Below are 8,719 nucleotides of genomic sequence, written 5' to 3'. Positions count from 1 at the left end.
TGGACAAATTCCCGTTACCTGCAGCAGGAACGCTGTCTCCTCAGTTCCTCTCTGTTCTACGCCATATGCAGGAGACTATATAATCCAAAGGGCAAAGAAAGGAAAATTTCAACACCAGGAAGAGCGAGTACACGATGCATGCACTGACTTCCACGAAGGGTCCAGGGAAGAAGGCACGTAGAGACAGTCAGAGAGACAGAATGACAGTGACTGAAAAGGACAGAAATACTGTCCCTTATTACAGCAGAAAATGAAAACCATCTGCTGAGAAACAGAGGGCTGCTTCAAAAATTCAGAGACACTTCAGAGTCCAGGGAAATTAAGATTTCAGGAGAATGAAAAGAAAATCATATGTACTGAAGCTTAAACTAGAGATAGGAGGCTAGTTCTGTACTATGATATATACAATAAGGATGCTGATAGAAATGCTATTAGAAATGCTACTGGAAGGTTCTATTATTTATAATTGTATTGAATGCTGCTCCAACTAGGTGGGAAATTATTAATGAAAAAGAAGCTGTTATAAATGTGTTAATTCTGATAAAGTTCCATTACATAGGTCGACAATTCTATAAATTATATATATATATATATATATATATATATATATATATATATATATATATATATATATATATATATATCCTCCATGCCCATGCAGACTTCTTACAAGTGGCATTGTTATTTTATCGTTGTGAGGAAAGGTTACACTTAGTACATCTAGGTCTTAGCACACTTCGAGAAGCAACACTTGGCCTGCAGCCCACTCTCCAAAACTGCCTCTCCAAATTGGAAGTAGTTTTAGTGATGTTCCAGACAAGATGCAGGCTGACATATTTCATCTCCCTGGTCCAGCGTCAGCCTGTCCTGTGTGCAGGGAACTGCACTATGTCTACTTCTTCCTTGATTTACAGTTTTGGGATAGGACTCTGTGGACAAAAAGAGCAAGAGGGAAGTAGATGATTTGGCAGCTGTAGTTTGTGCTGAGAGAGATTTGTAAAGTGACAAGAGGTAAATGAATGTTCTGTGAGATGTCTCTCATGACTGTGCTCTGAAGGACCAGGTATATCCGCATTACTACCCGAATCGAGAGCTATGCAGGTCTCTAGCTAAAATATATTTTCAGACCTCTACATCTAATATATATATATATATATATATATATATATATATATATATATATAGAGAGAGAGAGAGAGAGAGAGAGAAAGAGAGAGCAAGACACTACAATGGATGCAATATGACATTCAGACAATTGATTGCTAAAACCTGGAGAGAAACTGTGCATCAGAAAAAGAATTGTCCAAAGGAGTAAAATCTCCAAATCATTAGATATATTCAGCTCCAACGGGACATAGAGAAAAAGGCTTGAGAAGGAACTCATCAAGGAGACTCTCCACATGGACAGGCACCACAAGTTTCCTAGTCAGGCAACACACACAGGGCAGCTGCTAGTTCCTTTTGCAAGCCTTAGGGCAAAACCTCTCCCTCTTCAGTGTCTTTACATCTGAAAAGAAAAATAGAGTCCAAGCGCCAAGGAGAGCTACAATGGTGTCAATATTGAGCTCTAAATCAGAATGTGCCAAGTGTTTTGCACAAAATATGCCACAGTGATTCTGTTGTTCTCTTTCTCTCCCTACCACACACATACACACACACAAACTAACACAAACACACACTCTCACAGTCACACACGCACACATCCACAGAGGCACAGGCACAAACGGAGTTATACACATGCGCACTGGACAGCTTCTGTAAGGCAGGGCACTGGGCTGAAACCTGCTTCACACTTCCTGAAAGCACGCTCAGCCTTTTAAGGCCAGCTCTGAGCTCCCATTGGCGGGCTTCCTTCAGAAGGCTGCTCTCTGAGTCCCGCCCTCGCACCTTCACCTATGTTCTCATTGGCCAGCTCTTGGTCCATGCCCCTTATGGTGATGTTCTTCTTCTCTAATTGGCCAGCAGTCTCTATGAATACACTCTGGGCCCTCCACTAAGGCTCAGAGGGCATGGTCTCTTAGGCGGGCCCCCGGGGAATGTATGCCATCCTCTGAAGGCCCTGTTTCTGCCAACACGACCCAACAGCTCCTGTCTGGACCCATCCTTAGGACACTGCCTGCTTGAGCTAGGCTGGCCATGCTCTTGGGGCACACCCATAAACACTGCGTCCACTCTCGTAGCCACATGCCTCATGGCACTTGCCCCATGGAGACTTAGTCCCACACTGTAGTTGCTCTCTTGCGGACACCCAGCAGAATGCAGCTGAGCACAGGGATTCAAAAGCTCACAGTAGAGTCATCCCAGACAAAGAGAGAAACCCCTTCCACTTGCAAAGCCAAATGGGGGATTCCCCCACCCACAGGAAAGAAGAGATGTCTAGGGCACTCTATGTCAATTTCAACCTTGCTGTCCATGGGCCACAAATCCCAGAGTTCTCCTCATGCCACAGAATCACTACACTCAACTATGGGCTATGCTGCCACCTTGTGGACACACAGCAGAATGCAGCTGAGCTCCCCCATGCCACTCCTCTTTGAGTCTACACAGATAATTACACAGAGCATGGGAATAGCAAAGGAAAGAACCCATCTGAGGACCACCTGTAAGAATGCACACCAGTGTCCAGAATATCCAATGTACCATTCATATTTGAAAAACCACGTGTGCAGTGGAAACTTCCTTTGTCATACACAACCCAGTTCCTAAGAATCTGCGTCAGGAATAAAGAAACATCAGCGGTAATCATAACTGAAACACACTTATGTACACTTACACACACACACACACACCCTCCCACAGAGACGCACACACTTTTCCCTGCTCCAACAATGTGACCAATTATTTATGAATAAGGAGGCTGTTATAAATGTGGTAATTCTGCATTAAGATCAGATAAAAAGGTCAATTCTAAAAATGACATATATATATGTACATATATGAAAGTGTATCTTTATTATAGACTCTGAGGGATACTGGCATGGCTATTAGGAGACAGAGTATGGCTTGTGCCAGAGAGACTTACAAAGCTGAGGCTCCAGAAACCTAGGTGAAATCACCAAAAAAACAGCCAGAGATCAGCAGTGTCCTGGTGATTCCCTTTGTATATCTGGGCCTGTCAGTAAAATAATGTATAGGTAAAATATTAATGAGTGCTGACAGAGTGAGTGAGAGCCTGTGAGAGTCAGAGACAGAGGAGGCAAGAAGATAAATAGAAGAGTGGGTAAGAGTGTTAATTCTGATAAAGATCAATTACATATGTCGACAATTCTAAAAATAACATATATATATATGGATGTATATGTTTATTATAAAGTCTGAGAGATACTGCCATGGATATGAGGATACAAAATATGGCTTGTGTCAGAGAGACTTACAAAGTGGAGGCTCCAGTAGCCTAGGTGAAATCACCAACACAAAAAGCCAGATCTCAGCAGTGCTCTGGCAACTCTCTTTGTATATCTGGGCCTGTCAATAAAATAAGGATATAAGTAAAATATTACTGACTGCAGACAGAGTGAGTGAAAGCCTGTGAGAGTCAGAGACAGAGAAGGAGAGAAAAGAAATACATGAGTTGGAAATTGACCAGAAGTCAAAAACCTCCTACACTGTGTTCATTGATGACAGGTTCGAACCTGGCTTGTTGAGATTGTAAGGCAGCAGCTCTCATGCCCACAGACCTCATACAGCTCCATCCTTCACCATATGCTGTACTACCAGACCTGACATTAATGTGTGTGTGAGTGTGTGTGTGTCTGTCTGTCTGCGTGTGTCTGTTTGTGCTCAGAGCTCACCTATAGTAGTCTCCGACCATTGGTGTCAAGGCAGACAGCCTTAACTGCAACTTATGTACAGAGAACCTAGCTGGACAGGGCAAGCCAGATAGCCCAGATTTTGGCTAAGCAAGAATGCATATGCAAATGGACTCTCATGTCTCCATCTCCTGAGTTTCCGATTCAATCCCATGCCTCACTATCATCCAAATACTGACAACGGGGTAAGCGGGAGCACCCCTCAGCATTCAGGGGCAGGAGCCTGTCCAGTAAGGTTTGGCTGCCCACTCAGCCTCCTTCATCGCACTGATGCATTCATTTTCTACAATGTATTCGATATGACATTCAGACAATTGATTGCTAAAACCTCCAGAGAAACTGTGCATCAGGGAAAGAATTGTCCAAAGGAGTAAATACTCCAAATCATTAGCTATATGGAGCTAAATTAGGACCAATCGAAAAAGGCTCGAAAAGGAACTCATCCAGGACACTCTCCACATGGACAGGCACCACAAGTTTCCTAGTCTCAGAGCATGGGTGGCAAGGTAGCCAGCCTCACCTGCAACTTATGTACAGAGAACATAGCTGTCAGGGCAATCCAGCTAGCCGAGATTCTGGCTAGGCCAGAATGCATATGCAAAGGGACTCTCATGTCTAAATCTCCTGAGTTCCCAATTCAATCCCATGCCTCACTATCTATCATCCAGGGGAAGCTGGTGTCCACACATCACACTCAGAGAGATTCCCAGAAGTAGGCATGCATGAGTGTCCCATACAAAGTCTCTCTGCTTGCAGGAAGCACGAACTCCCTGGGCCCTTGCTATGGACAGACAAAAGAAAGATGGATGCCTCCATTGGCTGAATTCGGAGCTTCCATTGGAGATCACAGCCCCGCCCCTCACCTGAGGGCCTGGCTGCTGCTAAAAAGGCATATGGAAACACCTGTTACCACTTGGGCCCTGAGGACATACTCGGGAATCCCTCCAGGAGCTAGCAGTCTGGCATAACCTCCTGACCCCAGGATAGATGTGCTCCGAGTTGAGCGGCCCTTCTGGCCAGAGGTGAGAATATTCCATAGATACAAGAAAGAACTTCAGGTTTTAAAAGGATTTGAAAACTCCATGAGGCACTTGGAAAAGACATTTCACTGCCATCAAAACACCCTCTTTCAGAACTCTGGAAGCTTCCATTTTACATGGAAAATATGGACACTGGTGTGTCCATCAGTACCACAGATCCTTTACATTTGGCCCAATAGAGGGAAAGCACAATGTGTGTGCCAGGTGGATAGAGGTTCACTTCTCTTGACCTGGGATCTCATTGAATAAGGACAAGGATACCATGAAGGAAATTGTGGAGGGCTGCATTTAGGCTGAGTGTCAGCCATTGGGCCCTGGAGAATGGGAGTCAAGCACAGAGGGCCTGGACAGCTGCAGCTGCAGAAGGACATATGCCTGGAACCTGCATCAGCAATGCTGTCTCTGCAGTTCCCCTCTGTACTACACCATGTGCAGGAGACTAAATAATCCAAAAGGCAAAGAAAGGAAAATTTCAACACCAGAATGACTGAGTTCACTATGCAAGCACTGACTTCCAGTAAGGGCACAGGGAAGGAGGCATGTAGAGACAGTCAGAGAGACAGAATGACAGAGAAAGAAAAGGACTAAAATTCTGGCCCTTTGTTGATCAGTGCCAGAGCACTGAAAACAAACACTCCATGCCCATGCATACTTCTTACAAGTGGCATTGCTATTTTATGTTTTTGAGGAAAGGTAACACTTACAACATCTAGGTCTTAGCCACTCTGAGAAGCAACACTTGGCCGGCAGCCCACTCTCCAAAACTGCCCCCGCCTCTCCAAATTGTAAGTAGTTTTAGTGATGCTCCAGTCAAGATGCAGGCAGGCGTATTGCATATCCCTGGTCCAGCCTCAGCCTGTCCTGTGTGCAGGGAACTGCACTATGTGTATTTCTTATTTGATTTACAGTTTTGGATTAGGACTCGGTGGACAAAATGAGCAAGAGGAATGTAGATGACTTGGCAGCGGTAGTTTGTGCTGAGAGAGATTTGTACAGTGATAAATGATATGGCTCTGTGAGATTTCTGTTATGACCGTGGCTCTGAAGGGCCAGGTGTATCCACTTTACTACCATAATACAGAGCTCTGAAGGTCTCTAGCTAAAAAAACATTTTCAGACCTCTACAAGTTAAATATATATAGAGATAGAGAGATAGAGAGAGACACTGATATAGTCATTTTCTACAATGGATTCGATACGACATTCAGACAATTGATTGCTAAAACCTGGAGATAAACTGTGCATCAGGAAAAGAATTGTCCAAAGGAGTAAAATCTCCAAATCATTAGCTATATGCAGATCCAAAGGGACCGATCGAAAAAGGCTGGAGAAGGAAGTCATCCAGGAGACTCTCCACATGCACAGGCACCACAAGTTTCCTAGTCTGGAAACAGACACAGGGCAGCTGCTAGTTCCCAGTGCCAGATTCAGGGCAAAAACCTCTCCCTCTTCAGTGTCTCAGAATGCACAAACCTCCTACACTGTGTTCATTGATGACAGGATCAACCCTGGTTTGTAGAGATTGTAAGGCAGCAGCTCTCATGCCCACAGACCCCAGACAGCCACAGCCTTCACCATATGCTGTACTACCAGACCTGACCGTAATTTGTCTGTGTGTGTGTCTGTCTGTTTGTCTGACTGTGTGTGTCTGTGTGTGCTTAGAGCTCACCTGTAGTAGTCTCAGAGCATGGGTGTCAAGGTTGCCAGCCTCACCTGCAACTTATGTACAGAGAACCTAGCTGGTCAGGGCAAGCCAGCTAGCCCAGATTCTGGCTAAGCAAGAATGCATATGGAAAGGGACTCTCATGTCTAAATCTCCTGATTTCCCTATTCAATCCCATGCCTCACTATCTATCATCCAAAAACAGGCAACGGGGGAAGCTGGGGAACCCTTCAGAATTCAGGGGCATGAGCCTGTCCAGTCACGTTTGGCTGCCTACTTAGCCTCCAGGCTCTCAGTCCACTGCTCAGGGCAGCAGATTCCAAGCACAGAAAGTACCCAGAAAGAGCTGTGTTTCAACATAGATGGGAACTGTGTTTGACCAAACAATAGTGGATGAACCCAGTCCCTTACACCTACCTTTTGGGTCTGGCTAAGGCAATTGCTCCTGTGGCCTTTCATCCCTGATCATGGTCTCCTGGTGTCCACACATCACACTAAGAGAGATTCCCAGAAGTAGGCATGCATGAGTGTTCCATACAAAGTCTCTCTGCTTGCAGGAAGCACAAACTCCCTGGGCCCTTGCTATGGACAGACAAAAGAAAGACGGAAGCCTCCATTGGCTGAATTCGGTGCTTCCAGTGGAGATCACAGCCCCGAACCTCACCTGAGGGCCTGGATGCTGCTAATAAAGGCAATTGGAAACACCTGTTACCACTTGGGCCCTGAGGACATACTCAGGAATCCCTCCAGGAACTAGCAGGCTGGCAGACCTCCTGACCATGGGATAGCTGTGCTCCTAGTTGGGTGGCCCTTCTGGCCAGACGTGAGAATATTCCCTAGATACAAGAAAGAACTTCAGGTTTCAAAAGGATTTGAAAACCCCATGAGGCACTTGGAAAAGACATTTAACAGCCATCAAAACACCCTCTTTCAGAACCCTGGAAGCTTCCGTTTTGCATGTAAAATCTGGACACTGTTGTGGACATCAGTACCACAGATCCTTTACATTCAGCCCAATAGAGGGAAAGCACAATGTGTGTGTCAGGGTGGTAGAGTTTCACTTCTCTTCACCTGGTCTCTCATGGAATTAGGACAAGGACGCTGTGCAGGAAGGTGAGGAGGGCTGCATTTAGGCTGAGTGTCAGCCTCAGGGCCCTGGAGAATGGGAGTCAAGCACAGAGGGCCTGGACAGCTGCAGCTGCACATGGACATATTCCTGGAACCTGCAGCAGCAACGCTGTCTCAGCAGTTCCCATCTGTACTACACCAAGTGCAGGATTCTAAATAATCCAAAGGACAAAGAAAGGAAAATTTCAACACCTGGATGACTGAGTTCACGATGCTTGCACTGACTTCCAGTAAGGGCCCAGGAAAGAAGGCACGTAGAGACAGTTAGAGACACAGAATGACAGAGACAGAAAAGGACTGAAATTCTGGCCCTTTGTTGATCAGTGCCAGAGCACTGAAGACAAAACCTCCAAGCCCATGCATACTTCTTACAAGTGGCATTTTTATTATATGTTTGTGAGGAAAGCTGACACTTAGAACATCTAGGACTTAACTACTCTGAGAAGCAACACTTGGCCGGCAGCCCTCTCTCGAATATTCCCCCGCCTCTCCAAATTGGATGTAGTCTTAGTGAAGCTCTAGCCAAGATGCAGGCTGGCGTATTGCATCTCCCTGGTCCAGACTCAGCCTGTCCTGTGTGCAGGGAATTGCACTATGTCTATTTCTTCTTTGATTTTCAGTTTTGGGATAGGACTCGGTGGACAAAATGAGCAAGAGGGAAGTAGATGATTTGGCAGTGGTAGTTTGTGCTGAGAGAGATTTGTAGAGTGATAAATGATATCGCTCTGTGAGATGTCTCTCATGACTGTGGCTCTGAAGGGCCAGGTGTATCCACCTTACTACCCTAATACAGAGCTGTGCTGTTCTCTAGCTAAAAATATTTTCAGACCTCTACAAGTTACATATATATATATATATATATATATATATATATATATATATATATATATATATATGGAGAGAGAGAGACACTGATATAGTTATTTTCTACAATGGATTCGATATGACATAAAGACAATTGATTGCTAAAACCTGGAGATAAACTGTGCATCAGGAAAAGAATTGTCCAAATGAGTAAAATCTCCAAATCATTAGCTATATGCAGACCCAAAGGGACCGATCGAAAAAGGGTCGAGAAG

The sequence above is a fragment of the Erinaceus europaeus genome, chromosome 6, assembly GCF_950295315.1.
Source record: "Erinaceus europaeus chromosome 6, mEriEur2.1, whole genome shotgun sequence".
NCBI lineage: Eukaryota > Metazoa > Chordata > Mammalia > Eulipotyphla > Erinaceidae > Erinaceus > Erinaceus europaeus.
The sequence above is the reverse complement of the archived record's forward strand: the minus strand, read 5'-3'. Positions refer to the sequence as shown.